Source organism: Acomys minous, assembly GCF_964271855.1.
Source record: "Acomys minous genome assembly, chromosome: 10".
Taxonomy (NCBI): domain Eukaryota; kingdom Metazoa; phylum Chordata; class Mammalia; order Rodentia; family Muridae; genus Acomys; species Acomys minous.
The window spans coordinates 96820749-96847244 of NC_140491.1; the positions used below are offsets into that span (position 1 = coordinate 96820749).

Genomic DNA, 26496 nt, shown 5'->3' on the forward strand with positions numbered 1-26496 from the left:
ATTTTCTGTGTTCTGGGAGGTAAAAGTCACTGCAAATTGCGCAGATAAGAATAGGCTTCTGGAAGTCTTGTTTTGGGGCTTTGGTGCTGTCTGAGTTCAACACAATGCATGCCCATAGTGGCAAAAGAGAAAAGGTGCTTGAAAGTAATATATATACTTTCAAGAGAGAGAGAGAGAGAGAGAGAGAGAGAGAGAGAGAGAGAGATATGATCAAGAGCATCGTGTATATCTTGTACTTTTCCTGGAACTACAACATATGTACTTGAGCCAAAAGCAACTCTATGACAGAGGGTTCTCAGAAGGAATGTAAGGCCCTCCCTTCCCCAACTACATAGCTGTGTGAGGCTGGATTTTAAAAATATACACTTCAACCAAAACAACATTTCACAACAGATTGAATGCAGGAGCAGACATGAGAATCCAGCTGTCTTCTTGTCAGCCAGACATTAAAGAGCTTTGCAAAGATGTAAAACAATGCCACTCTCCACAGTCAGTTTTCTCTCTTAAAAGTTTATATATAGTATTGTATCATATATAATTGTACTATGTCAACAAACCCATTACACTAGTTTTCAACAATTTAATAAATCTAGGTAAGCTTCCCTAATTTCTGCTTTGAGAAATATTAACATAAATCACAGACTTGGAGGATTCCTCCCCAATTTTCAAGAACATTAAGGTAGCAAGGATGATGATACATGCCTATAATTCCAGCACCTTGGGAGGCTGAGGCAGAATAGTCAATCCTTGTGGATTATGAGCTCAAGACTAACCTGGGACACACAGCCTTATAAATTAAGAAATAAAGCAAACTTAAAGGTGTCCTGACATCAGAAAGTTTAAGAGCCACTGTTCTTAAAAACCTAAATGTTTGTTGTGTGTAAAAGACACTGTTTGGCTTTGTAACACATTGGACCCAACAGAGACTAAGCGCTCAAAAACAGCACAGATAACACACACACACACACACACACACACACACACACACACACACACACACACGGGACTGGGCTGGCTTATGATGAGTGCATTTCTATAAAAGGGGTCAATGTGTGCAAGGGGAAAACATTTAAGTGCTTTCATCTAAACAAAGGGTATTTATTAAGGCATTTACAAAGAACACATATTAGTATACATATAGCCAGCATACCCTTAGAGGATCTGATCTTTTCCCACAAGCGTATGGACAGCACTTACTAGATCATTGAATTCCAGATTCCCCTAGATGTTTAGTTTACAACATAAACCAGAGAGTTCCATGGTTACAGCATATGGTATACATCCCTGCCCCTGCCCTGGTTGAATCTGAGATTGCTTCATCACTAAATTCCTTGCCAAGGTGTTTTTGTTTGTAATGCATAGATAATAATACCTGCTTCAAGAATTCATCCTCAAAGGCTGATGTAAAGGGAGATAAGATTAGCGATGGCAATGCTCTTTGTTTGAAAGGTGCTATTTAAATTTTTAAGTGCTATTCTTAGGGCTCTCTGCAGTGCAACAGATGGGACCTGGAAGACGTTGTTGATATTTCCTTTGAATATTTTCTTCTTCTCATTTCTCTCATTTATTATTTATTAAAAGTCTAGCTCTAATGTGCATAATAAGAAAAAATAGGAGGTTTCTGTCCTCGAGCCGAATTTGCCAAGATGACCTTACTCAGACAGCGTAAAGTGTGTTGCTTCATCCTTTGGAAATTATCTGCACAATTGGATTGCTACCCTGCTTGGACTTGATGCACATAAATAATGGATCATAAGCTATTTTCCTTGTAAAAAGCATTGGTTTTTTATAACTGACAAAGAATGTGAAGAAAAAGCGAAGACTTACACAGTGTTGGTGGGGATGTAAGTTAGTATAGTCTTTATGGAAAAGACTATGGCAGTTCCTCAAAATATTTAAAATGGAACTATCATGTGATTCAGTGTCCTACTTATGGATCTGCATTAAAGCAAATTCAATCAGTATATGGATGAGACATCTGCACTCCCACGCTCATTGCCATATGATTTTCACAATTGCCAAGATAAAGAAATCAACTTCACTGTCTATTAAGGAATGAATGAGTGGGCAAAGAAAAGGTAACCATATACCCCACACTTGAGCCACAATAAATGAAATCTTGACATTGTGATAACATGAGTAAACTTGGACATTAAGAATGAGAAAATTGGGATTAAACACAGATAAACAAACACCCAGGCTTCTCATTTGTGGAATCTAAAAAGTAGATTCTATAGACAGAGGGGAGTAGAATGGTGGCTACCAGAGGCTTAAGTAGTTGAAGGAAAACACGGAAGAGCTACTGATTGAAGATTATAAAAGTATAGCTGGGAGGAATAATATAAAGAATTTTAACTATAGTTAATGATTCTATGTTGTTATCTATTCGTAAAACACAAATATAAGGAGTGTTAAATGTTCTTATTTCAAAAATAACTGTGTAAGGCGATACACAGTTTATTACCTAGATTTAACTATTCCATGTGCATATGCTTCAAGATATCATATTGTGTACCAGAAACATACAGTTTTTAACCTTTAAAATTAAAGTATTCTCTAATACATTGGTATTTAATGTTTGTGAAATGGAAATAGGGAATTAAATAGGGAGTATTGATTAATATTAATTAAAACAGGGAATATTAAAGTTCCACCGTGATTTAACTGTTTACCTGGGATGACTAAGTGGATACCATGGATGAAAGCAGTGGAGTACAACTATCAGTACATGCCGGCAAATCACAGCCACGAGGGAGGGAGATCAGGAAGGCCCAGTAATGGGAGCACTGGCCAGCCAACAGAGGACACTGGGCAAACCACAGCCACGAGGGAGGGAGATCAGGAAGGCCCAGTCATGGGAGCACTGGCCAGCCAACAGAGGACACTGGGAAAACCACAGCCTTGAGGGACGGAGATCAGGAAGGCCCAGTAATGGGAGCACTGGCCAGCCAACAGAGGACACCGGGGGAGCTTAGAGCTGGTAGGCGGAAGTATTACCGCAGAGATTTAAAAATGGTTCTGCTATAAAGGCCTGATTCGAGAACCTAACACAATTAGATCATGCCTCATATCACCCACTACCAACTTACTTTCTGCATACAATCACCTCTGGGCCAAAGCAATTTTATTTCCAGGGTGACATCTTCTTGCTTTTCATGTGAATGGTTTCTGCAGTCAACTCGCTGCCGCCGTGGTACCGCACTGAGAAATGCACTGCCGATTTGACAGGGAAAATGCCTTGGAAGAAACTTTGCCTTGCTCAACTTGGATTAGCACAGCCACGGAGAGGAAGACCCTGCTTCTGAAGCAATCCAATGAGCAGGCTGCTGCTGGGCAGAATCTGAGGGAAAAGAACAGGTTGTGCCTGTTTATTGCTGCTTGGTGTTGTTCCCAAATAAATGGATGCTAATTGAGCGAGAGTGTGGCTTCATATTTTATGACACCCCGGATATATACTAGGAAGTCTCAGGAGAGGTGATTTAAATTAAAGCTAATGTTAAAACTCCATTTAATTAGCATTGCTGTAGACGATTTCATTTTTTTTTTCCTGTTAAGGGAAGAATGTGCTAGGTTACTGTTTTCCTGTTGCAAATACTCAACTCTATGACGGAGGTGAAGAAGTTATTTCAGAACTGAATGACTGGCTGGCAAAGGAGAACCAGACAGGATGGCATGCTACTAATTAAGATGACTGATGTACTAGCCAGATGGAAGGAATACAGATTAGAACAATGGAAAGAAATCCTCAGAATGACACCATTATCTTGGAAACCATTGCAAATCAGGTGTGGGTAGAGACTACAGGGAACTTCCATTAAAAAAAAAAAAAAATCAGTCACTCCTGAACATCCTTCTGAACATCCTTATGGAGAGTCCACATGAAAACCTTTGAATTGAATATTCATCTCTCTACCTAATGGAAGCCTAAAAGTCTGGCAGGAGAGGGAATAGCCCTTACTTTTGCCAAATACTGCCAGTCAGCCCGCCAATTACTCTCACATTGGCCTCCCTTCATCTTAAGCTCTGCCACTTGCCTTTATTTTTCTCACATTTATGTGTACACTGTGCAGACTTTATGCATTAGATCAAGTTTTTTTTTTTCCCTTAAGTGCCAAGGCAAGAGTTGTCATGTTGACTACCAGTCATCCAATCTGTTGACAATTTCATCTGCAATGAACTGAAAAGCACATGACTGGTTTGTTGTGATCTGGTCACCTGACTCTAAACTCTGACCACTGCATAAGGCACAAGTAGGCCAGAGGCATTTTTTTTTTTTTTACAGATTAATAAAACAATCAGTTGACCAGAGAAGAAATGCAAATGTGTAATGATCCTACAAATGGTTTGTTAAGTGGCCTGTCCTGCTCCTCACAGTCTCGGGAGAAAAACTCTGAAGTAGGCCAGGACTCAGCTGGCTACCTCTGCCAAAGTGGACCACTGCCATCTCAGAATCAAGATGATTATTCAGCTCTCTGATGCAAGTCAAACACACTCCCAACGCCTGCTCACAAGGTGCCAACAGAAAAATGGATACTGAGCTGAGAGAACAGGTGTGTTTGTGCTTGGAGAAAGCAGCCAGGGATATGAAAACAACCTAGCAGCTGGTGGGAACGGAGATTGAAGTTGTGCCAGGCAAAAGGTGCTCTTCCCCCTCATTATGCAAAAGCTTTCATTTCATTGATCATGTTGTTCTCTTCTTTCTTCATCTAAATAATATGAAATCTATATAACAACTCTTTGGGGAAGTCAAAATCATTGCCAGCGAAGCTTATTAAGAGCATGAGGGTCGGGAAACACTCTTTGGTGAATAACCTTGCTGTTTTATGAGGATTTGTGAACTGTGGTAAGATTAATTAGGGGGAAAAGACATGTTAAATGAGATGTAACGTTAAGATCTGATAAATATGTCAATAGAAAGAGTAACCTCTGAAAACAAGACCCAAGAAGCACAAAACGCTTTTAAATATTCCCACTGTTATTAAATTCTTGACATTCATTCATTTTTTTCTCATTTGATAAAAATGTATCGACACGTATTTTGGGGGTCACTGAACTATATATACTTATGAAACATAGGATGAAAAATACAATTAATACTTTCTATAGTGTCTCTCAATGCAGGTGTGAGAAAAAACGTGCTGCTCTAACTCATTTGAGATTTGAATGAGGCAGCTATTTGGATAGAAAGTGATGCTAAGATCAATCATTTCAGGTACAAATTTAGTTTTTTTAAAAGTTGACTCTTAGGTGATCCTGATAATTTAGGGGAAAAAAAGAAAAAAGAAAAAGGAAAAAGGAAAAACAAAACAACTCGGTAGATTTTAATTTAGTACAAGAGCCTTGCTCATCCATGTGAGAGTGGGAAGCACAGGCCTACGGCTTCCCCTAGCATTGCTCTCTAACCTGTATGTGGCCCCACATCAGTACCTTTCTAAGATATGCCAAGCTTTCCTAACTAAGGTTTAAAAAGAAGCAGGGGATTATACAATCAGACAACACTCCCTACCCATACACACACTCACAGCAAAGAACAACTGCGCGAAAATGTGCTGGTGACATTGTTGTTCGTTGCCTCACTTCGTTCCCATTTAAGAAAGCAACGTGTGCCAAGCCACCAAGTGGAGGCCACCTTCTGACTCTACAGCTTGTGGTTATGAACCAACATTACACATCTCTCCACACTGTCAAAAACTGTACCAGCAGTCCTCAGAGCTGGAAACAGCAGTCGCAGAGTGAGGTTCCATAGCTCTCTGTTTGACTTATAAAATGTCAATCATTGTGTGGTCTCAGATACATTGACTTGCTCACTGTTTGGTAACATTGCAATGACAATGTGTTTTAAATATATGCTGGAAGGACAATTTAAACACTTGACAGCAGTGAGAGTCAAGACAGACCATATTTTCTTTTCTGAATCTAGTGTGTGAGAGAATCTGCACATACTGCCAGTGTTTTATTGTCATTTGCATAGTCTTGGAATGTGAACGTAGTGGCTAAGCAAGCGTTTTGCTGGATGATTTTACCTTAAGAGCCTGATACAGGGAAAGAGAATGTTAGTGGAAAGAAAACAAAAAAGGCATAAGCATAGAGAACCTATAAGTATCCTTTCGTTTTGCTTACTCTCTGCATGCACTTTATGTATTTACTGTTTGTTTATTTATTTATTTTACTACCTCTTTCCTTAAATTCCATATCAGGCTACTTCCCTGGAACATGTAACCTTAAAATGTTTCATGCAATACTCTGAACATGGTCACACATTCTTACCATTGGAAAAGATTCAAAGAGAATGTAAAGAGTGAGGTACAGAACACAGTGTGGTCATACTCATTATTGACCCCGTAAGTTGTACTTTATTTGCAAATTATGTTCCCCCTTTCGTCCCTCCCCAGAATAAGAGTCACATACTTTAGATTCTAAGCAACACGGTGGTGCACTCTTGTAATCCACTGTGGAGGCAGAGGTGGGAAGACCAGAGGTTGAAGGTCATCCTTGGCTATGTAGAAATTTTGAGGCTAGCCTGGGCTACATGAGGCATATTCAAAGGAAAAAAAAAAGTACTTTGGGCTGTTTTGCTCTATAGTGGTTCCTTCCTGACTCTGCTTTCCAAAAATTACAAGCTCCTCGAGCATATTATGCTATCATGATGATTGAGAAAGAAAATTGGCCTAACAGAGATTCTCTCTGACCTGGGAACAAAGATGCAGTGCCTAGGACTTGTAACCCCTCCCTGGGTAGAGCCTCCCCCTGAGGTACTTATGGACAAGGCCATAACAGAAGCAGCTGCCCTAAATACATCAAGGGGCCTGCAATGACTTAGACAAAGACATGTCAGAGGTAAGCATAATTGAGCCAGACTGGCTCTGTCCCCATTTCCTAGGTAAAACTGAAACCTCTGTAGAAAAATTTAAAAAAAGCTGCACGGACAATGATTTGATTTGCAGTAGTTTAGTATCTTACTAGACCATAATAATTTTTGTTGACACAAGTTTGTGATTCCAAATTCAACAATACCAAGATTCATTATCTTTATTAATTATTCTACTAAAAATGTTTCTTTTTCTGTCCCAGGGAATATTTGGCTTCTCTTCTCCCTCCTCTCTCCCCCACCTTCTAACCCACCTCGGCCCCCCCCCCCCGCCCCCGCCACACACTTTATAGGCCACATGCCATGAATTTGGAGTATGAGGCCCTAGAGTCTACTGGGTATTATTTGATCACACTTGTATTCCACAGATATCAATTGACATCCACTTTTTAATCCAAGTAACTGGCTCTAGCATTTAATTGTGCTGATGAATGATGAATAGAGTAGCCTGTCACGATTTCATGGATGTTGCTGATGGATGACATCTTGGGTCAAAGACAACACATTTTATAACTGATGGTCATAAAGCTACATGAATAATATAGTTTGTGTGAGTATGCTTGTTTGTGTGGTCAGTCCTTTCCTACCCTTCGTCCCCAAGCAGGCCTACGCATTATGCTTGTACGTGCTATATCTCAAGAAAGCAATGCTAAACTTAAGGGTCTCTAGTGTTTCCCACTTTACAGCACACTAGCTTGTTTTAGGCTCTTGAGACTCTAACTCTATCTGCAAAACCTATTTGCTGCACAAGCTATTTTGAAAATGCACCCAGCAATACCTCTGTTCCTAAGGCACGCAGAGATGTCAGAGATCCACGGAAAGTTGTCTCCCAGCAGTGCTAATCCTACTTTAACATTTACAAAGGCTAAAGCATGCATGACCTCGGCCCTTCAAGAATTCCATAAAAGAGCTCAGATTAGCTGATGTGAGACGGCAAGCAAGGAACTTCACTTTTCAGTGTTCCTTTCTGTGACTATGAAATAGGAACGCTATCTGCCCACTCACTGCTTATTTTGAGAAATAAAAGGGAAAGAACAGTTTGACAAATACTTTGGGTCTCATGACGGACACTAAAATAGAAGAACAGTGTATACAAACATACTGAGTTCTAATCACGGCTTTATTCTCTGATGCTTTGTGGGGAAGTATGATAAGTGTATAGATATTTTATTCTGATAAGGTGGAAAGCATACTTTTGTAAATGTTGGTCATAAGTTTAAGCCTCTGGATTCATCAGACTATAAAGTCAATCAGATATGTGTCCATTTGTTGCTGTTGTTGTTGTTGTTGTTATCAAAACCACCAAGGGATCCCCGAGGTCACGTGATCCTCATGATCTCCAAGTCCCCCGTGTATCTCCTTCCCCGTTGCCTCACATCATCATACACACAGGATGTCTGGCCCCCAACTCCCTTTTGTCTTCCAGCTCAGCCCTGGGTATTATCTTCGGTCTTCCTGCCTTAACAGTCTCTCTGTTGTCTGGTAAGTACGGGAATAAAGCCAAACTAGACTTTAAGCTTATAGGTACAAGAGTCATGGAACTATACCAGCTGCCTTTTCCTTTTTATCTGAATTGCAGACCGCTAGCGTTTTACGGTTAACCCCGCTAACAACTAAGATAGTCTGCATTTTCCTAGAAAGTGTTTACCTACATGTAGTCCCTAACCCTCCATATGAGAAAGCCACACACACACACACACACACACACACACACACACACACACACACACACTGGGTTAAATTTAATTAGAATATCTGATGATGGAACCAAGATATAAACAACGTAGGTGAGTCTGAAAGTCTCTAGGGCTTGAGTACTGCTCATTAAAATAATCCCTAATACAATAATACAATTCCAAGAATTATGTTAACCTTATACATTTTAGAATGTAAGACACAAGCATAGGCAACTCATTAAAAGGAAAAATGAGACAGAAAGATTCACTTAGGTAGTCTTTTCTTAAAAGGACAATGGGCTAAAATAAAAAAAAATCATCAATGAGGAGGCAGTTAAAGTGTAGTATATGCACTCAGTGATTTTTTTCCCCAAGTTATTATAAGTGATCATTGTGGAACATAAACAAAAATATAGAACACGAAATTGCGTGTTTGAAACTAAATATCTCGTGTGTTTGGAAAAGATGAAAGAGAAAAGGTCAGAGTTGCAAGATTATATTTGCTTATATAATCTAAGCTGAAGCAATAGAATGTGCCTAAACTTAGAAATTCTAGCCACAGCCTCAGCCAGACACATCTTATGTGTCTTATGAAGCAACAGATGATGATGGCATATATTTCATATTAGCATTTAAAATATCCATGTTTTCCATATTCAGTCACTTATGACCAAGCCCTAAAGACACTCATCAATCTAGAAACCACACACTGTCTCTTTTCTTTCTCTCTACTACCAGCCTCAAATGCTTGCTCCTCCAGTCATTCACAGTTTCTCAAGTGAAATCTCAGTAATCCACTTTCCAGAAGATGCCTGTTCTTTTCTTTCTCTAAAGACTAACCCCAGCACTTGGGAGGCAGTGTCAGGTGGATCTCTGCGGGTTCATGGCCAGCTTGTAAATACAGGACAGACAAGGCTACACAGAGAAACCCTGTCTCGGAAAAAGAAACAGGAAAAAAAAAATAACCAAGACAAAACACAACCCCACAGACTTTGTGGCCCAACCTTAGGATTCATAGTTAAATTTGCTCTGAAGTGCAAAGGTCACTGATTGACCTATCAGAATTGGCTGTATATTTCTGGTTGTTGTTGTTCTTTTGAGAGTTTCTATTTAGGAAAAGAGGGCTTTCCCCTCGCTCTCTTCTACTTATTAACTGCAAACATACAAAATGGAAAATCCTAAGATGAAATGCTCTTCCATTCTTTATTTAATAGAAAGCACTGTAGCTCATATCAGGAATACCATAAGATGCTGCTCAAGACACATATAACTCAGAAGCTGAGGCAAAGGTTGAGAGGCAGCAAACAACCAGCCAGGGCCATGCTCACTGGACCTGTTCTTTGCTTGACTTAACACCTGGAGGAGAGAGTACGCATACCCTTGTCGGGAGAAAAAAAAACTGCGATATGTTTGTCTGTCATTAAAACTCCCTGATTGATTCTTCACCCCATCAGAAATGCCTGCCTATGCCTTCAGTACAACTGAGAGTCTGTGAATACGGAATCGTTCCTTTTTCAGTACTTAAAAAAAAAACCAACAACTGTACTTGCAAACAAAGGAGCTAACTCGGATCCTGCCAAGATTGCCCTTAGTATTTGATTTCTTTGCTGCAGTCTGGTGAAGAGAATGTGGCTTGTAATTCCCTGCTTAAAAGAAACTCAGGCATCTGCTTTGCACTACTACAACCCAGGGAAATTCAGTAATAATAGTGCCAGGCAGTGTCTCTGGAAGCAGCATACCCTTCAGCAGATAGAGTCTGAAAGGGCCATGTAGACACAATAGGTCCTATTAATAAGCTTTGAACCTTAGAAGTAATTTATACAGGTATTTAATGTAATGCATAGAACACATGTGTGCCTAATAAATAGTGACTATTGTCACCACAATTATTGTTTCTCTCATGTAAAGCCTAAAGAAAGAGGACATCAATCAAGGATTAAGTTAGAAGGGGGGGGGGTCCCAAAGTAATATGTGAGTTAATTCCATATTAATAACTGCTATATTTTCCACTTAACTAGCTTCTTTAACTGGGAATGATGACTGTTTCCACCACGCTCAGCAATAAAAGCATGATTTATGACTGTCATATGCCCATTCAGCTTTTCCACAATATCAAAACATCAAACACTGTCTTTGCCACTGTGCCCATCTTCAGCTCATCCGTTCTTTAATTGGTGATATCTTATGAAACTGTTTTAGCACTATTTTTAGTTCAGACTAACCAATCCTGCAGTTTTCATTTTAGATATTTGATATTCAAACATCTATTTTGTGGTATTTCCCTTTAATGTCTGCTTTAATGATTCAATTAGTCTTTTTGTTTGTGTTTGTTTGTTTCATTTTGTTTTGTTTTGTTTTGTTTTGTTTTGTTTTTCGAGGCAGAGTTTCTCTGTGGAGCCTTGGCTGTCCTGGACATACTTTGTAGACCAGGTTGGCCTTGAACTCACAGAGATGCACCTGCCTCTGCCTCCTGAATGCTGGGATTAAAGGCGTGAGCCACCACTGCCCAGCAGTTCAATTAGTCTTAAGAGCAGCAAGTTATAAGGCTAAGAATCACCAGAATAAACCTTTAGGAATTATCGGTTTCTGTCAGCCCCTTCAAAAATTCAAAAATATGGTCTGGGGGACCTATGAGAGTTGGGGGGCCTATGAGAGTTGGGAGGTCTATGAGAATTCAGCCTGAACGAACCTGACTTCCAGTGGGAGCTAGAGAGATAGAACAATTGTGTCTCTCATCCATCACAAGACCATGGCTGACAGCTCTACAACAGAAGGCAGATTAACAAGGGAAAACTATGCAAATTCATTTAATAAGTTTGTGTGATGTGAGCTTCAGAAAGGAAGACCAGGGGGGATAAAAAACATTTCTCTTTTGTGCAGTTATACAGTAACAAGGTTGGAGAATAAGAGATCTGATATAAAGGAGATGGCCAGGGTACAACGTGCTCAGAAAAGCCTCTTTGCTCAGGTTTTCCTCGGCCTCCCTCTCCAGCTTTCTTTCTCTTTGTGTGTGAAGCATGATACCTGTGCACTGGGTGCCTCATGAGCTACTTGCAAAGAGGATGGAGCAGAGAATGCATTTATGGCCAAATCTCTGAGGAGAAATGCAGAAGACGGCTACAAAGATGGATAGTGCTTGTCAACCTGTCTATATTGAAAGATAACCTAGGAACTCATAAAGCAAGTTCTAGGTAGGTCTGCGAGGGTATTTCCAGAGATGACAGGCGTGTGGGTCAGGAAACAAAGTGGAGAATGTTTGTCTAAATGAAAGAAACACCTTTCAATAGGCTGGCGGGGGATGTTCTAGAATGCAATGAAAATCAAAAGAAGTGGGAGGCTCCTACAGGACCATTTCTACTCGACTCTTATTAATAGATGATTTTCCCCCTTTGTCTGCTGCCCTTAAGGCCCCTGAACCAGATTCTTCAGTCTCTGAAGACTAATTTTCTCCAGCTATGCATCACTGGTCTTTTTTATTTTGAGACTGCCAGCTTCCAGGACTGAGACACTACTGGTGACTTTGGCTCTCAGGCCCACAACAATTGTGGCACTGTTTGGCCTTAGTTCACTGTCTTAGTTACTTTTCTATTGTGATGAAACACCATGACCAAGGCAACTTATAAAAGAAAGCATTTGACTTGACACACACACACACACACACACACACACACACACACAGAGAGAGAGAGAGAGAGAGAGAGAGAGAGAGAGAGAGAGAGAGAGAGAGAGAGAGAGAGCTAGGAATCCCTCCTGAAATCTCAAAGCCCACCCTCAGTGACATACTTCCTCTGACAAGACCACACCTCCTAACAGGGGATCAAATATTGAATCTTATGAGCCCATGGGACCAACCTCATCTAAACCACCACAATTATATGAATAGATTCTCTCTTTTATTAGAAATATGTTCTATTGATGGTGCTTGGCCGGGGCAGAGAGTAAGCTTCCTACCTCTGCAGTGTTCTCATTTTGTTTTGGTTTTCCCTAAGCCTCAACAGAACTGTCAGTTCTCTTCCAGGCTGACATAAGTGGACATGAGCAGGTTCAAAGAGCATCTCTGTGAGTTCTGTTGACCATCTTCAGAACTGGACCAATCTGACCCTTTGCCTAAAGTTCTGAGACATGCAGGCCAGGATCTGCAGCTAAGAGACTTGTCAGGTATCTGGCAGCTGGTCTAGCATTTGGCTCCTCAGCTACACAGGGAAAGAAGTAGTGTATTGCAAAATGTAAATTGCCAAAGGATACAATAGAAAGAGGATGGTGAGAGATGAGGAGGTGGAGAGATGGCCACTACCTGACGTAAGGAACTTATCTACTTAAAATGTGTTTTGTATGTAACTCATTTGTTCATTTGTGGGGGGGGGTTTGGTTTGGTTTTGATGTGTGTGTGTGTGTTTTGAAAGTTTGTTTGTCCATTCTTAAATAATTGTCATCCTTTTTTTTGTGTAGAGTTTATCTTTATGGAGATAAACAAGGATACTAGAAGTCCCATTTGCCCTCTGAAAAACACAACATGTATATGAAGAACACAGACCCATGAGACAGATGTACTTGTCATGGTAGTTAACTTTTGGTGTCACTTCAATTGGATCTGGGATCCACTAAGAGACAAGCCTCTGCGAGAGTCTGCAAGGCCATTTCCTGCCCCAGCCTTTCCTACAGCCATCCAAATACAAAAAAAGACCTGGGGTGGGGGGAGGGGAGGGGCAGAGCTGTGGTCACCTGCCCACTTTCCTTCTTCCTGGTGACTGCATCTGTCCCACTGCTGCTACTGTGGATATCCTTCACTGATATCAGAACCTAGGTTCTTCAGCCTTCCAATATGAACAAAACCCAGCTGCCCTCCAAGGATCCTACAAGCCTTCAGCACCAAACTGGCATTCGTGAAGCATCCGGGCTTGAGGATGAGCACGTTGTGAGTTTCCAGCCTCTCCAATCTAATAGAGCTCCTTGTAGCATATATTCATTCTCTTGGCTCTGTCCCCCTAAACGACCCCAACTGCATACCTGACAATTAGCGTATCTGCTGTTTACTGGGACCGAATCCCTAGGCCTGCCTTGCAACCTGAAAAATATCAAGTTGACAAGATAATTGTGAAAATAAAAAAGAAAATAGCCTAGCCCAGAAGAGGTACCACAATACAAGTTAGCTTCCTGCCCCTTCCTTTCACTGAAATTTGCAAACTAGGTGTTAAGTTAATAAAAAAAGAGTCTCCACATTTCCAAGATTAGCCTTTTGTGGAGCTGCTCCACTTCAAGGCAATCTAATTAACACCCATTTCACCTTCACCCACACAGCCATCAGCTCCAACAGCACTTAATCACCAGCAGGGGGGGTCACGGGGTGTATCCAGGCCTCCTGAGTCTTACTCCCAATTTATAGTTCTGAGTGTGTTTGCTACAGGAGATTTAAATATGATGACAACACAATATTTTATTTGTAGTTCTAAAAATAGGTAGGGAGATGGAGCTTTGAATTTATGCTTCCCCCTCATCCTAATTTCTAATATAAATAGATTATCTATAAATACTCTAGTATACATAAATTATTTCCAATTAAATATTTGGTATAATTTTCATATTCATTTATGCAGCATTTATTTGTGCTGTAATGGAGCAGCTTTCTTTGGGCTGTAAGTACTTGCTTTTCTGTTTCAGGACTTGAATGATCTTTTTATTTTACTTATTTTTGTTGTGTGTGCATATGAGAGCACACATACAGATAGTACATGTGCAGGTCAGAGGGCAACCTTGTGCAACTGGTTTTACTGCTTTACTGGATCGCCTTTTAGGTCTTTACAAACATCTTTTTTTTTTTTAAGGTCTTTCAAAACATCATGGAGTGTGCAATGCTTGCTGCATATAACAATAAACTGCGGCAGGACTTTAAATGCTGATGCCTGGGGCAGCACATCTGCGTGGATCATGTGGCAAAGCTAAACTGCCCCCTCATGTCCAGGAAGCTGAAGAGAAATAGAAGAGACTGAGGTCTTACAATCTCTTTTAGGGCATGCCCACACTGATGCTAGTACCGCCCACTGGCCACACCTCCCAGGATTTCCCCTACTTTCTATTTGTGCCATCCGGGAAACAAAGCATCTTTTTTAACACATGGGCCTTAGCAGGGTGGAGTCGGGTGGGGAGACAAAACACACATTATTCAAGATCCAAGCTACAGCACCAAGCTTGAAAATCAGTCTCAATCTCAACCCTACTGTGACTGTCACCCTGCTATTGCTCTGCACAGTGGCCAGCCAGGATTCCAGGAGTCCACTTTCCATGTCTCTAGGCCCCACTTCCTCTTCCTTCTGCTACCTTGAGGGTCCACACCCATAGGCTCTAGTATATCCAAGTTATGGCAGTCCTCTCTCCTGTCAACTGAAGAAATGTCAGACTCTGAACAACAACAACAAAAAAAGAGCTGCATATTTTTTCAGTTTTTCTGGAACGTAAACCTCTCGTCTCTGTCAAGATGCCACAGACAGCTTTATACAGTGTGGGCTGCATATATGAGCAGCCGACACAGTGTGTGTACCTAGAGAAGGAGCGAGACCCTGAATCTCTGTCAGGATTGAATTCTGCCATCTTTTAAAAGTTAGTGTTATGGCCCACAGAATCAACTAAGCAGGTCGCATAGCGACTGACTTAGTATGGACTCTGTACGGCTCTGAGCTAGGTTCTCTGCATATGTGTTATGGTTGTGTACGGTGCTCTCTGTTTGGTGTGCTTGTGGGAATCCTACCAGTGGGAGTTGGGGCTATCTCTGACTCTTTTTGTCTGTGCTTGGAACCCTTTCCCTCCCACTGGGTTGCCTTGTCCAGCCTTTACGTGAGGGTTTGTGTCAGGCCTTATTATAATTTGTTATGCCATGACATTCCTGGGAGGGCTGCTCTTTGTTTCTGAAAAAAAAAAACACAGAGGGGGGAGTGGATGTGGGGGAGGGGGCCAGAAGAGTGGAGGGAGGGGACGTAATGTATGAGAGAAGAATTTTTTAAAATGTATGAGAGAATACGTAAAAAAGGAGGTTAGTGTTGATGGGGTGGAGAGGCAGTTTAGACGTTAAGACCACTTGCTTGACTTCTGCAAGACCAGAGTTTGGTTCCCAGCACCCTTGTCAAATGGGTGGGTCACAACCACATGTAACTTCAACTACAGGAGATCCAGGCCTCTTTTCTGGCCTAGACAGGTACCAACATCCATGTGCAACACACACACACATACACACTATCCAAAAATAAAAGGAAATCACTTGATAGAGGAGGTAATATTATATTTTAACTGTGCTTTAAAACTGACACCAACAGCTATAAAAAAAATAAAGGCTTTTGAATTCAAATGCTTGACTTCCGGGTTGTTTACTAGCAGGCAAGCTGTGAAAGCAGAGGCAGAGTCTTTCCTGCTGAGCGGACACAGTGGAATGAGTCACGTGGTTAAGTAAAGACAAGGCCATAGACAACAGAATTCATGCAAGGGAGGAGCAGAAACCAGGCCCAGATTGCACACTCAGGGTTGAGAACAGACCACTGAATTCAACAGTAAAGCCGAAATAGTTCAGGAACACAGGCTGTTAATGCTTGGGGACTGTGCCAAAAATCTAGAACACAGTAGATCAGAATTAGGTTGTTATTTTAAAAAGGAAGAACACAAAAGACCAGAAGCAAATGAATGCTAAGCAAAACCCATTGGTCTTTCCAGACTTTTCACTGGAAAGAAACCCTAACTCTCTTGTGAGTGCTCTCTGTTCACCCTAGCCTACAAAAGCATCAACATTCGCACAACCTGTTTCCCAGCCTGTTGGAACCACCCTGAAAGAATTACCAAAGCTCAGAGCCTACACATCAAACTGGTCCAACCACATGGCCTGAAGGAACTCCTTAAGAAAGCATGTCCATGCACCAAACTATCTTGTTCTATTTATACTCCTAGCCAGATTCTGAATAGATTACTGACATGGAAAGCCATGCAAGCAGAATTTTTCTTACATTACACATAAGAGCTAACCTATTTCAAACATCAGACCATGGTGATTTGGGTAGAAACAGACCTTTGTGGGAATATTCCTGAAAAAAAAATATTATAGTTAATGTTCATCTCTCCAACTCCAACTAATGTAGCCAAGAAACTTAAATAAATGCTGCTGTTGAATGATGGCACAACAGGATGTTGAGAAAACTAATCCCTGTACCACAAAAGTATGGCAGCTAAGTCGGCATTGTCCTTTTGCCCCAAGCCCATCTTTTACTCTTTGCTCTTCAATGGCTTGAGGGGAGGGCCTGACACGTTGAAACGCTTCTTCTTTGCAGTGAATGCAGGTGTAATCTTTTTTCAGTATGGGCAGTTACAGGGGCACCAGAAATGGAACAAAGCTTTTCTCTCTCTCTCTCTTTCTCCTATTTTTCCATTTGTTTCTTTTTCCTAGCTCATGAATGACACCTAGGTATGTGGGTGTAACCAGTGACATTTACCTCAAGTTATAGTGTCTCTGTCTAGGAAGCCCTATATATACAGGTACCCTAAAGGAGAATGGCCAGGCTAAGTTCTTCTGCACTTAGGAGGTGATCTCTGCTTATACAGCACATGTAGACTGTTCCTGGTGGGAACAATCAAGCCGACTTCCCACAGGTCTCTTCACACTTTTTCTTTATTTGGATACTCTTTCAGAGACTCAGGATGGTCTTAAGAATTATTTTTGCTAGCTCTTAAGTAGAGCAGCACCTGGCATAACTTGCCATATTAAAATGTCCTGTTCAAGCGGGGCGTGGTGGCGCACACCTGTAATCCCAGCAGTCAGGGAGGGAAGATGCTGGCGGATCTCTGTGACTTTGAGGCCAGCCTGGTCTACAAAGAGAGTCCAGGACAGCCGAGACTACACAGAGAAACCCTGCCTCCAAATAAAAAAGTATTAGTATTACTATTTGTGCATAAGGTGTGTGGTGTGGGGAGGAGTGTGTGGGTGTGTGTCTCCCAGCATCTTTAGATTACAAAGTCACAAATGGTCAACGCTTTGGAGTTCAGATCTTTAATGCCTGTACAAATCTGTTAGCATCATCAGTCAGCTGTTCTATATTGGGAAAATCAATTTGTCTCTTCCTGTCTGTTTCCTTTTCTTTGAAGTAAATGCATCCAGCCAGGTTACCCTGAGAAGTGTCATGCCCCACACACCATCGCTCTGTATGTTTTGCTCTACTTGAATCTTTCTCCCTGGTAATAATAGCTTGTGATTTTCCTTAGAACCTATTTTTATTGAATCTTCTATTGTGGATCAGGCATCTTACTAAATATAATCAACTTTAAAAGGGAACTTAACTGATAAACTAAAGAACCTTGAAGTCACTTTGCAAGCTTCAGCCTGTTGACCCTCCCAGCATCATCGTGGGATCAAGCTAAACAGGTTTCAAAGGTCAGCTCTCACAGTGAGTCTGACTTGTTTTATTACAGTCGTGGAAACACCCAGAGCCATGGATTTTCCTGTCTCGGCAGCGTTTTTTCTACATCTGATTTCTCTCTTCTTCCTGTTGTTGTGCCTTAAAGGTTACAGACAGGCTAGCATGTTTTTTAAAAATCTCATTTGCAGAGAATTATGAGTATGAACTATGAATCTTGCTAATATTAGATGCTGTATAAGCACCAAATTACCATGCTGTGTGTACTCAAATGGAAAATTATCAATGGCCTATGTATCTTGAAGCAATTTTAATTTTGTGAATTTATCAATTCAAGAGAGACATATTTCCGGCATACAAATTTGTTATAAATGCTAAAACTCTTTAATAGGATCCAGTCATTTCTATTTCGTTCTGATATCTAAGCTCTTCCTTAGGTTTCTCAGTTTAGAAGGAAAATGCCTACGAGACACATTTAGTGGTTCTCACTAACATCAGACCGGGATTCTGATACAAACTAAGTGGATTGATGCCTTAGGTACTGAAAGAGAAAGAAAACCATCGAATGCTTGGAGCAGGCTTGTCTCATTCCCTGATGGGTTTCTGTCAACTTAAGGTTTTAAATGAAAACATAAGCAGCTCATCTTGTGCTTTGTAGGCTGGCTAAGCTGTCTGTCACAGATTAGATGCAGGGGGAAAAAAAAAGAATTGAAGAAGAAATAAATCAGAATGTACATTGCCACATTCCTTAAGTAATGGCATTGCCTTCTCCGAGATAGATCAGTTTTCCTAAACAGGCACTAAACAGAGATTGTGAGCCTAACGTGCTCCTCCAGTTCGTAGCCTGAGCATCCCCCTGCATTGCCTTCCTTTCTGCTCACCATTCTCTTCCTTTATTGAACTGCACTGTGATCACACACCCACCCCATGGCCAAACTTGTAGAGAGTAGAAGTTGAAAGTAGTGTATTCCCAGTCCATTACTTTTTGTCAGTCTGAAAGCTTCCAAAATGGCATGAAGTAATCAAAAGTGGCAGAGGAAAAAAAAATTGAATTTCTTTTCCCCTCCCCTAGAATTCTGTGCTGTTCAACTGAGTGATGTTCTCTGTGCTCAGGTGCATGACAGTAGGCAAGTAGACATGACAGCTGTGCTATAGGGCGCTCATAAAAGCCACAGGCTTTGGAGACAGTTATGAGGGCTTCTACATACCAGTTATTTGTACTTGATTAGGTTAGTTCATTTTTGTGCATCCATTTTGTACCTGTAAAACAGTACCTTCACCATGGAGTATTTATAAAAATTAAATGAAGTAATATGAGTAAAGTGCATAAGTGTCAGGGTCATGATAAATGTTTTTAGTCATTGTTGGCTGAGAGTTTAATCCCCCTTCAATGTTTGCAAACAACCATCACTTGCCATGTATTTGATTTATTCGTGGATTAAGAAAGAACTCATTGACTCAGAGGAAACTCCTGAAGTGAACTACTTATTTTCTGAGTACAAGAATAGTGCTCTCCCTATAATAAACTAAATTTGTTTTCTAATTGCTCCTGTCCACCAGCCTGAGGCCTTCCTTGAATAATTTCATTGGTATTTGAATACAGGTATTTTCTCTCCATTTTCTTCTGAGAAAGACATTCCCCTTTCCAGTAATAATGTGTTTATGAAATGAATATTTAATAGTTTATCTTTGGCCTCAGAGATGAGAAAGATGGGACAGAAAGCAGAAATGTTGCTTCCCTTTTTTCCAAGGGAGTCCCAAAGCTCTTGCTAGTTTGGGGATTGTTTATTGCCTCTACATTACTGCCTCAAGTAAAACCCAAGTCAATTTCACATGGATGTCCCTAAATTGAATCTCATCAACCCTTCCTAGGCACAAGCAATTTTTGTTCCTGTTGTTTTGTTTGAAGGACGGTAGGCACCAGCAACTAAAAACTTTGTAATTGTTCCTATTATATTTCACTTTGAAATCAGCCAGTTGCTAAAGCTTGTCCAGCGATTTCTAGATTTTGATTCTATCAGTCCTTAGTTCATAATATATCACCGCATCCTTTTTTCCTTTGGATAGCCAATAATACTAGTTGTCAAATAAATGAGAATGGCAGAATGCGAGGGAACTTAAGATCTTACTTTTATTGCCATTCTCAAAATAATAGAAATAATAAACCTAAAGTGCCTCTTAGCCGCTCAGTTTGTGAACCTTAGAAATCTTATTTTAAGAAGTGCCAAGAATATTAAGTCATACCTGTCATCAAAACTGTAAATATTCTTCTATAATACTAAAAAGAAAAAGATATTTTTAAAAATCTTCTTGAAAAGCAATAAAAACTATCAAAAGTCACAAATTTAACCCAAAAGAAACAGTAAATTCATTGAGATTACAGAAAATACATGAAATAAAATTTTAGCCTTTGATTCTTTTACTCCTTCAATGCCTGCTCCTCATGAATATTTCTTGGCCTGAGAACAGTCTCTTTGCCCATAAAGCACTGTTACATTATGTAGTGACTTGGCTATGACATATCCTCCACACTCCCACACAAAAGGCCTGTGTGTAAGTGAGGGAGGGGGAGGGGGAAACACGCTTTTAATCCCAGCACTCAGGAGGCAGAGAGGCAGGCGGAGCACTGTGAGTTCAAAGCCAGCCTGGTCTACAAAGCAAGTCCCGGACAGCCAAGGCTACACAGAAAAACCCTGCCTCAAAAAACCGGGGTGAGGGGTGGGGGTGGGGCGGGAAGAGCTTGATTGCCAAATGGTGAACATTCAGCAGTGACTGGATTATAAGGGTTTTGACTTCCTCAACAGATTAGCTCACTGATGAATCTGTAGCTTGGTACATCATTAAGAGGTGGGGCCTGCTCGGAAAAAGTAAGTCACTGTGTCTTTAAAAGATGTACTTTGTCCCTGCTTGGCTCTTGTTAGTGTCACTCTGTCTCCTATATGACATTGCTGACTGTCTTCAATGAAGTCTTACCTCACTCTACAAGCACCCAGAATCAAAAGAGTAACCATGAAGTGAAATTCCTGAAGTCCTCAATCTACAGAAATCCTCCCTCCCTTAACCCATGTTCTCAGATGTTCTGCCACAGTGACATAAAAAGTGAGTAACACATCCTACTTTCATCTTTCTCAATGAGTCGAGCACATGTCATGTGCATGCATCCTTAAGCTCATGGGCTGTGGCTGCTGAGGCAGCTTAGTATGTAAAGGTAATTGCTTCCAAAGCCTGGTAACCTGCGGTCAAGAAATAGGTAATACATGTTTATTAAACAAGCACTGACATAGTAAATCATTAAATTAGATTACAGCTTCCATATAAGAATAGCAACACTCTGTCCTATTACCAAAAGCTCAGGGACTATTGCAGAAGAGGGAGGAAGGAACATAAGAGCAGGAGGATGAGGATGGGGCTGAGAAAGGTTCTTCTGGACACACTACGTCTGGTGCCTTCATGAACTCACTGGAGCTGTGGCTTCCTGAACAAGGCTCACACAGATCTGGCTTGTCACCAATTCATTAAGAAAGAGGGGAAGGCTGGTGAGTCGTTATCCTTCCCCAAGGGACTCTGGACAGTTAGTGGTGGCTGGAGGAAGGGATTTCATTTTCCTCAGTGATGTAGCCACTGACAAGCTGCCCGTACTCCAGTAAAGAATTTCCCAGCCAGGTTCATTCAGGAGACCCTAGTGACACACACACCAAACAAAAACATAAAAGTAGGAGAAGGGTGAGTTAGGAAGAGCAGGAATTTCAGTAGGAGGACCATAAAACAGGCTACTAGCTCGTTACAAGGACAGACATGTATGAAACTGCCAAAGTATAAAAAAAAAATTATCTTGAAGAATTGTAACAAGAAAAGTTAGTTCACTACCTTGCTACCCTCCTTAGATTCACCATCCATTCACACTGGCCCCACATTCTACTGAATGTGGATATCAAGCATAAGTATCACCACTAAGAAAGAAAATGTTGGCAGAGATTTATATTAAGCTGCAAACTCATATGATCAGCTTTTCTCTCCTGGATATAGTTTATGGAAGTTGGGGCCAGTAAGGTTTTGGGTTTTTTGTTTTGTTTTGGTTTTTGGTTGTTGTTGTTTTGTTTTGTTTTGGTTTTGGTTTTTTATAAGCATTACCTGTCTTTTCAGATATGAACTCTTCACTTTGTAATGGTTATTTACATCTCAGGGTCAGGCCTGCTGTAGCCATAGGCCAACAAAATCTTAGAGCTTTCACCTATCGTCAAGTGGAGCCAGGAAACCCATACCTGGAGCCCTCATCTTCCAGGTGCCTGGAAGTTTCTGAATTAAACATCTACTCCTGTGCCAGGTAGTTGTCTAACTAGCTTCTTGGTCAGATTTGTGGGTACTTGGGTCCCTTGAATCTTAGTCAGCAGTTAACAGGACTTGCCTTTTACTGTTTCAGGGGAAGAAGGAGAAGAAGCCCTACAGAGCGGACACCTTCCACACAGACTTACACTGAGAATTCATAGCGGTCCTGCTCCTGCTGGTTAGCCAACATCTTAGCTGTTTGTCTGAATCAAAATCTAAGTTTTTCCCTTACTCTCCAACTTGCGTTTCAACCTCCTTTTTCCCCCCTCTCACCTTGGTCTCTGTGCTCATCGACCAAGATGTCCCTGCTCTTTCCTTGCCGCCTGGGATTTCTATGAGAAGATAAAAAAGGGCCGGGGCGGGGAGGGGGGAGGGGGGAGGGGGGAGGGGGGAGGGGGAGGGGAGAGGGGGGAGGGGGGAGGGAGGAGTACGAGGGGGAGGGGCAGGAGAGACAAAAGAGTTAATCAGGACAAGGAGGTAAAATACTGTTACCTTGCCTAGAGTCTAGATTAGTCAGCGATGTCTTAGGCTTTTAATTTCACACACTTACACAGAAGTTCTTCAAAAAGCATTTCTAAGCAAATCAAAAAGCTTCTAGATCAGTGGCCTGGAAGCCTCTCTCAGTGTCCCACCAAGCTGAAGCCTTTCCTCCAGAAATAGCCAGTTTTTCAGGAGCTTGAGTCTCAGCCAAACTCAATATCCAAAGTAAATAATAGAAGGAGGGAGCACAGAATGGAGAGACCAAAAAATTAAAAGTGCGAAGGAGGGGGGATTTCCCAGTCAACATGAAAGTGCTGCTTTTCCAAAACGCTGTCCTTTTAAAAGCTTGCCACACAACAATACACTGTTAAAGAGTAAATATCCTCACACTGATGTGTGATCTTAAGTTTTTAATGTTTGGCTTAGTTGTAGTTACATTGTCAGAGTTGAGTTTTCCACTGCCCAAAAGCATGTTTAATATTTGATATTCAACAGTAAGATCGTTACCAGTACACACTGCTGAAAGAAAGTCAACACTTCACTGTGTGTTTTATGAGTAAATAGACGGGTTTACCACATGCTTATTCAGCACTTTAGAAACTAAAATATATATATATGAAATAATCCACCATGTGCAGCAGTCCCTCTGAAGTATTTAATATGTAATTTAAGAGATGATAGTGCTTTAAAGTAGCAAAGAAACTAGACTATGAATCAGAAATTGTAAATTTCAGTTTCTATCAACTAGAGCTACACTACCCTATGAATCAGAAATTGTAAATTTTCCACACTCTTCTTATGCAGGACCTCAGCGGGGAGACTACCCACAAGATTCTGTCACGGACTTGCCACGGAGAGCAGACCACAGTAAGCATGAAATTGCACTTGTATTCAGACCACTCGGCCTGGCTGTTGCTTCTAACTGTAACACTGGGCCTACTCCCTCCCTCCCCTGTCTAACCAACTGTAATAAAAGGGAAATGGAACTGGTGGTGTCAAAGGACATTCTCAGCTCTAAAATTTTATAACAGAGAAAAATATCCGAATATTGCTGCCTTCCACTTGCGGGTGAAGATGACAGCAAAGTTCCACCTGACCCAAGAGAAACCCTTTGCCCAGTGGACTGTGACACCTGCTCATCTATAGAAACAGTGGCCTGCATCTCACACTAGAATTTCTGTCTAAAGAACCTTTTTTTTTTTTTTTTTTTTTTTTTTTTTTTTTGCTTCACCTTTCTTACAAGTACCTACAGTCACACTCTGGAATCCTAATTTTTTTTTTTTTTCTGTTTTCATTAGACCAACTGGCCTCTGAAAGACAGAAAGCAAAGAAAAATAGACTGAGATTTGGATTTTGCCTGTTATTTATAAATACAATGATTTGGGGTCAAATGTGACTCCTTAAAGTCTAAAATAGCATTTTCAAGTAAGCTTGCTTTTAAAACTTTTTATGTGAAATTACTCGCCCCCCCCCCAAATTCATGTTTATAATTCTAGCTTTTTTTTTTAATGCCTTAACTATTCAGGTAAAATCTCATTGCTTCAACAGGAAGTCAGAGCTATAGTCACGGGTGGTTTCAGAACATTTTCTGGTAGTTTTTGCTTCATTTCAATATCTGGTCGCGATTGGCTGTTGATAGCTACAAATAAGGAAGTCTTCAAGTCAGGGGACTTCTCAGTGGAAGTCCCCAACGCAACAAGGGAGAGGTCAGGACAGTTTGGGCAGCATTTGTAGAGTCTGTGCAAAGGGCTTCCAGAATGTGTGTGTGTGCCTACCTACGTCTTTAAAGAAAAAGCATCAGGGGAAGGAAAAGAGTGTCACCTGGAAAAGAGGTAAGCAGTCCTTACTAATTCCTATCAATTCTTAGGTCAGCAAGGTGGTTGGGATGCCCCAAGTGTGGCAAGATCTGTTCCATTCCTGTACCAGCCAGCTTAGCAGTCTGTAGCATGAGTCAGTGATGCCTCTGTTGTCATTATTGCAATTAGAAGTCTGCCCTTTAAAACAGCCAAGACCCAAGGACAATTGAAAACACTGTGGCCCTTTTACTCTTTCCCTAACTTTAAAGATGGAATTGGCTATGTATTAAATTGAAATGAGTTTAAAAGTTTGTATCTGTATGTAAGTCTTCTCAAGAAGTGAGATATATGTATGTGTGTGTATATATATATATATATATATATATATATATATATATATATATACACACACACACATACCATGAGACTGAGAGATATTTGGTCTAAGTTAGGTTGCATAAAGCTTACCAAATTGGAAATAAATTAAAAGTATATATAGTCATACTTTTTGCTTATACCTTAAATAATCAATTCCAGCCTGATTAAATGTGTCTATTCAAATACTAGATTAATATTAGTACTTTTATTCTCATAAGAAACATATAATAATGAATATTTATGACATCAAGTACTAGCCTTATAAGCAATCCTAATTATAGTACCCAACCCCTATATTGTTACCAGCAGACACTTTTATTTTCATCACCACAATTAAAATTGAAGACCATATAATGTTATTTTCTTAAGGGTAATCTTGGATTAATTATCAAGAACTATTTTCAGCTGTTGTCCTCTTTTCCATTTGTTTGTTTTTGTTTTTCAAAACAGGGTTTTTCTGTGTAGCCTGGACTTGCTTTGTAAACCAGGCTGGCTTCTAACTCATAGAGATCCACCTGCCTCTGCCTACCTAAGTGCTGGAATTACAGGAGTGCTACCACCATGCCCAGCTTATTTTTAGTATTGTTATAGTAAATAGTTTTTAGACACTCAATAAGAATGTCTGCTTTAAAAAAAATCACATATTTTCAGTGGTACTCACTCAGTGGTATAGTCAGACAAGACTTAAACATAAAAATCATACTGGTTTGTTTTCCCTGGCTTTTTATCACTACTTTATCACTGCCTTCTTACAAAATTGAATCTATGTTTGGGATGTTTTACCCAGGCTGCAGTAGAATGGGGAAAAGAGAAAATGACTTCATCCAAATTCCAGAGTAACCACATCATTTCTGGAAACTGTCTCCCTTCTCACTCATCTACTGCCATGTATGATTACAGTTCCGTGTGTACATACTAGTCCACCTCCGGGGGATGTGGAACTGTATATCAACTTAATGTGCCTAAAATGTATGCCCAGAAGCCAACTGGGGTTCTAGAGCAATGTCCAATTATTTCCCTTAAACGTCTGTGATTATGGCTACCAGTATGGCTCAAAACAAACCTGTTAAATTCCCCTGGAAAAAAATCTGGTTGGAATGTTAGAAAAAGTGTGCAGTAACTTGAGAAAAAATGATTCTCTTTGCAGTATAAAACCTTCCTGTCTGTGAACACCCTGTCTTTCTACGCATTGACGCTCCAGTAAACACATAGAGCCCTTTGCACTGTACATTGTAGATATAAATTGTAGGGTATATCCCAAGCCAGTTTTCTTTGTTACCTTCTTAAGAGTGCGGTAGGGTAATTATCTCTTTAATCCCTTTAATCCCAGCACAGAGGCAGGAGGATCGCTGTGAGTTCGAGGCCACCCTGGTCTACAAAGTGAGTCCAGGACAGCCAAGGATACACAAAGAAACCCTGTCTCAAAGAAACCAAAATAAAAACCAAACCAAACCAAACAAAAAAATGAATATTCTTTCTGGTGTGTTTTAACTACTGCTAACATTTTGATTTCATAATTTTATTTAGTCATTTTATTGATCTCTTAGTTTTTCTAAATTATATAATTCACATTATATAAATATGAATAC

General features: G+C 40.5%; 2 protein-coding genes across 4 annotated transcripts in view; one reads left to right on the plus strand and one right to left on the minus strand.

Annotated features, from left to right (window-relative positions):
* The window catches only part of TANK (TRAF family member associated NFKB activator), a 263053-nt gene that overhangs the window by 164313 nt on the left and 72244 nt on the right, over positions 1-26496 (plus strand). The window contains exon 1 of one of the 3 annotated variants that reach the window (XM_084799402.1): positions 24413-24565. The exons of 1 other annotated variant lie outside the window; for it this stretch is intronic. The gene's annotated coding sequence lies outside the window, so the exon portion shown is untranslated. Of the gene's footprint in view, positions 1-24412; positions 24566-26496 lie in introns of those variants that run through there. One more of the 3 variants, XM_084799404.1, reaches the window with a different exon arrangement.
* LOC311607564 (uncharacterized protein) overlaps positions 21241-26496 on the minus strand; it is a 137161-nt gene continuing 131905 nt past the window's right edge. The window contains exons 4-5 of the transcript XR_014782636.1: positions 22527-22585; positions 21241-21606 (exon numbers count right to left, since the gene is read on the minus strand). The gene's annotated coding sequence lies outside the window, so the exon portion shown is untranslated. The remainder of the gene's footprint in view (positions 21607-22526; positions 22586-26496) is intronic.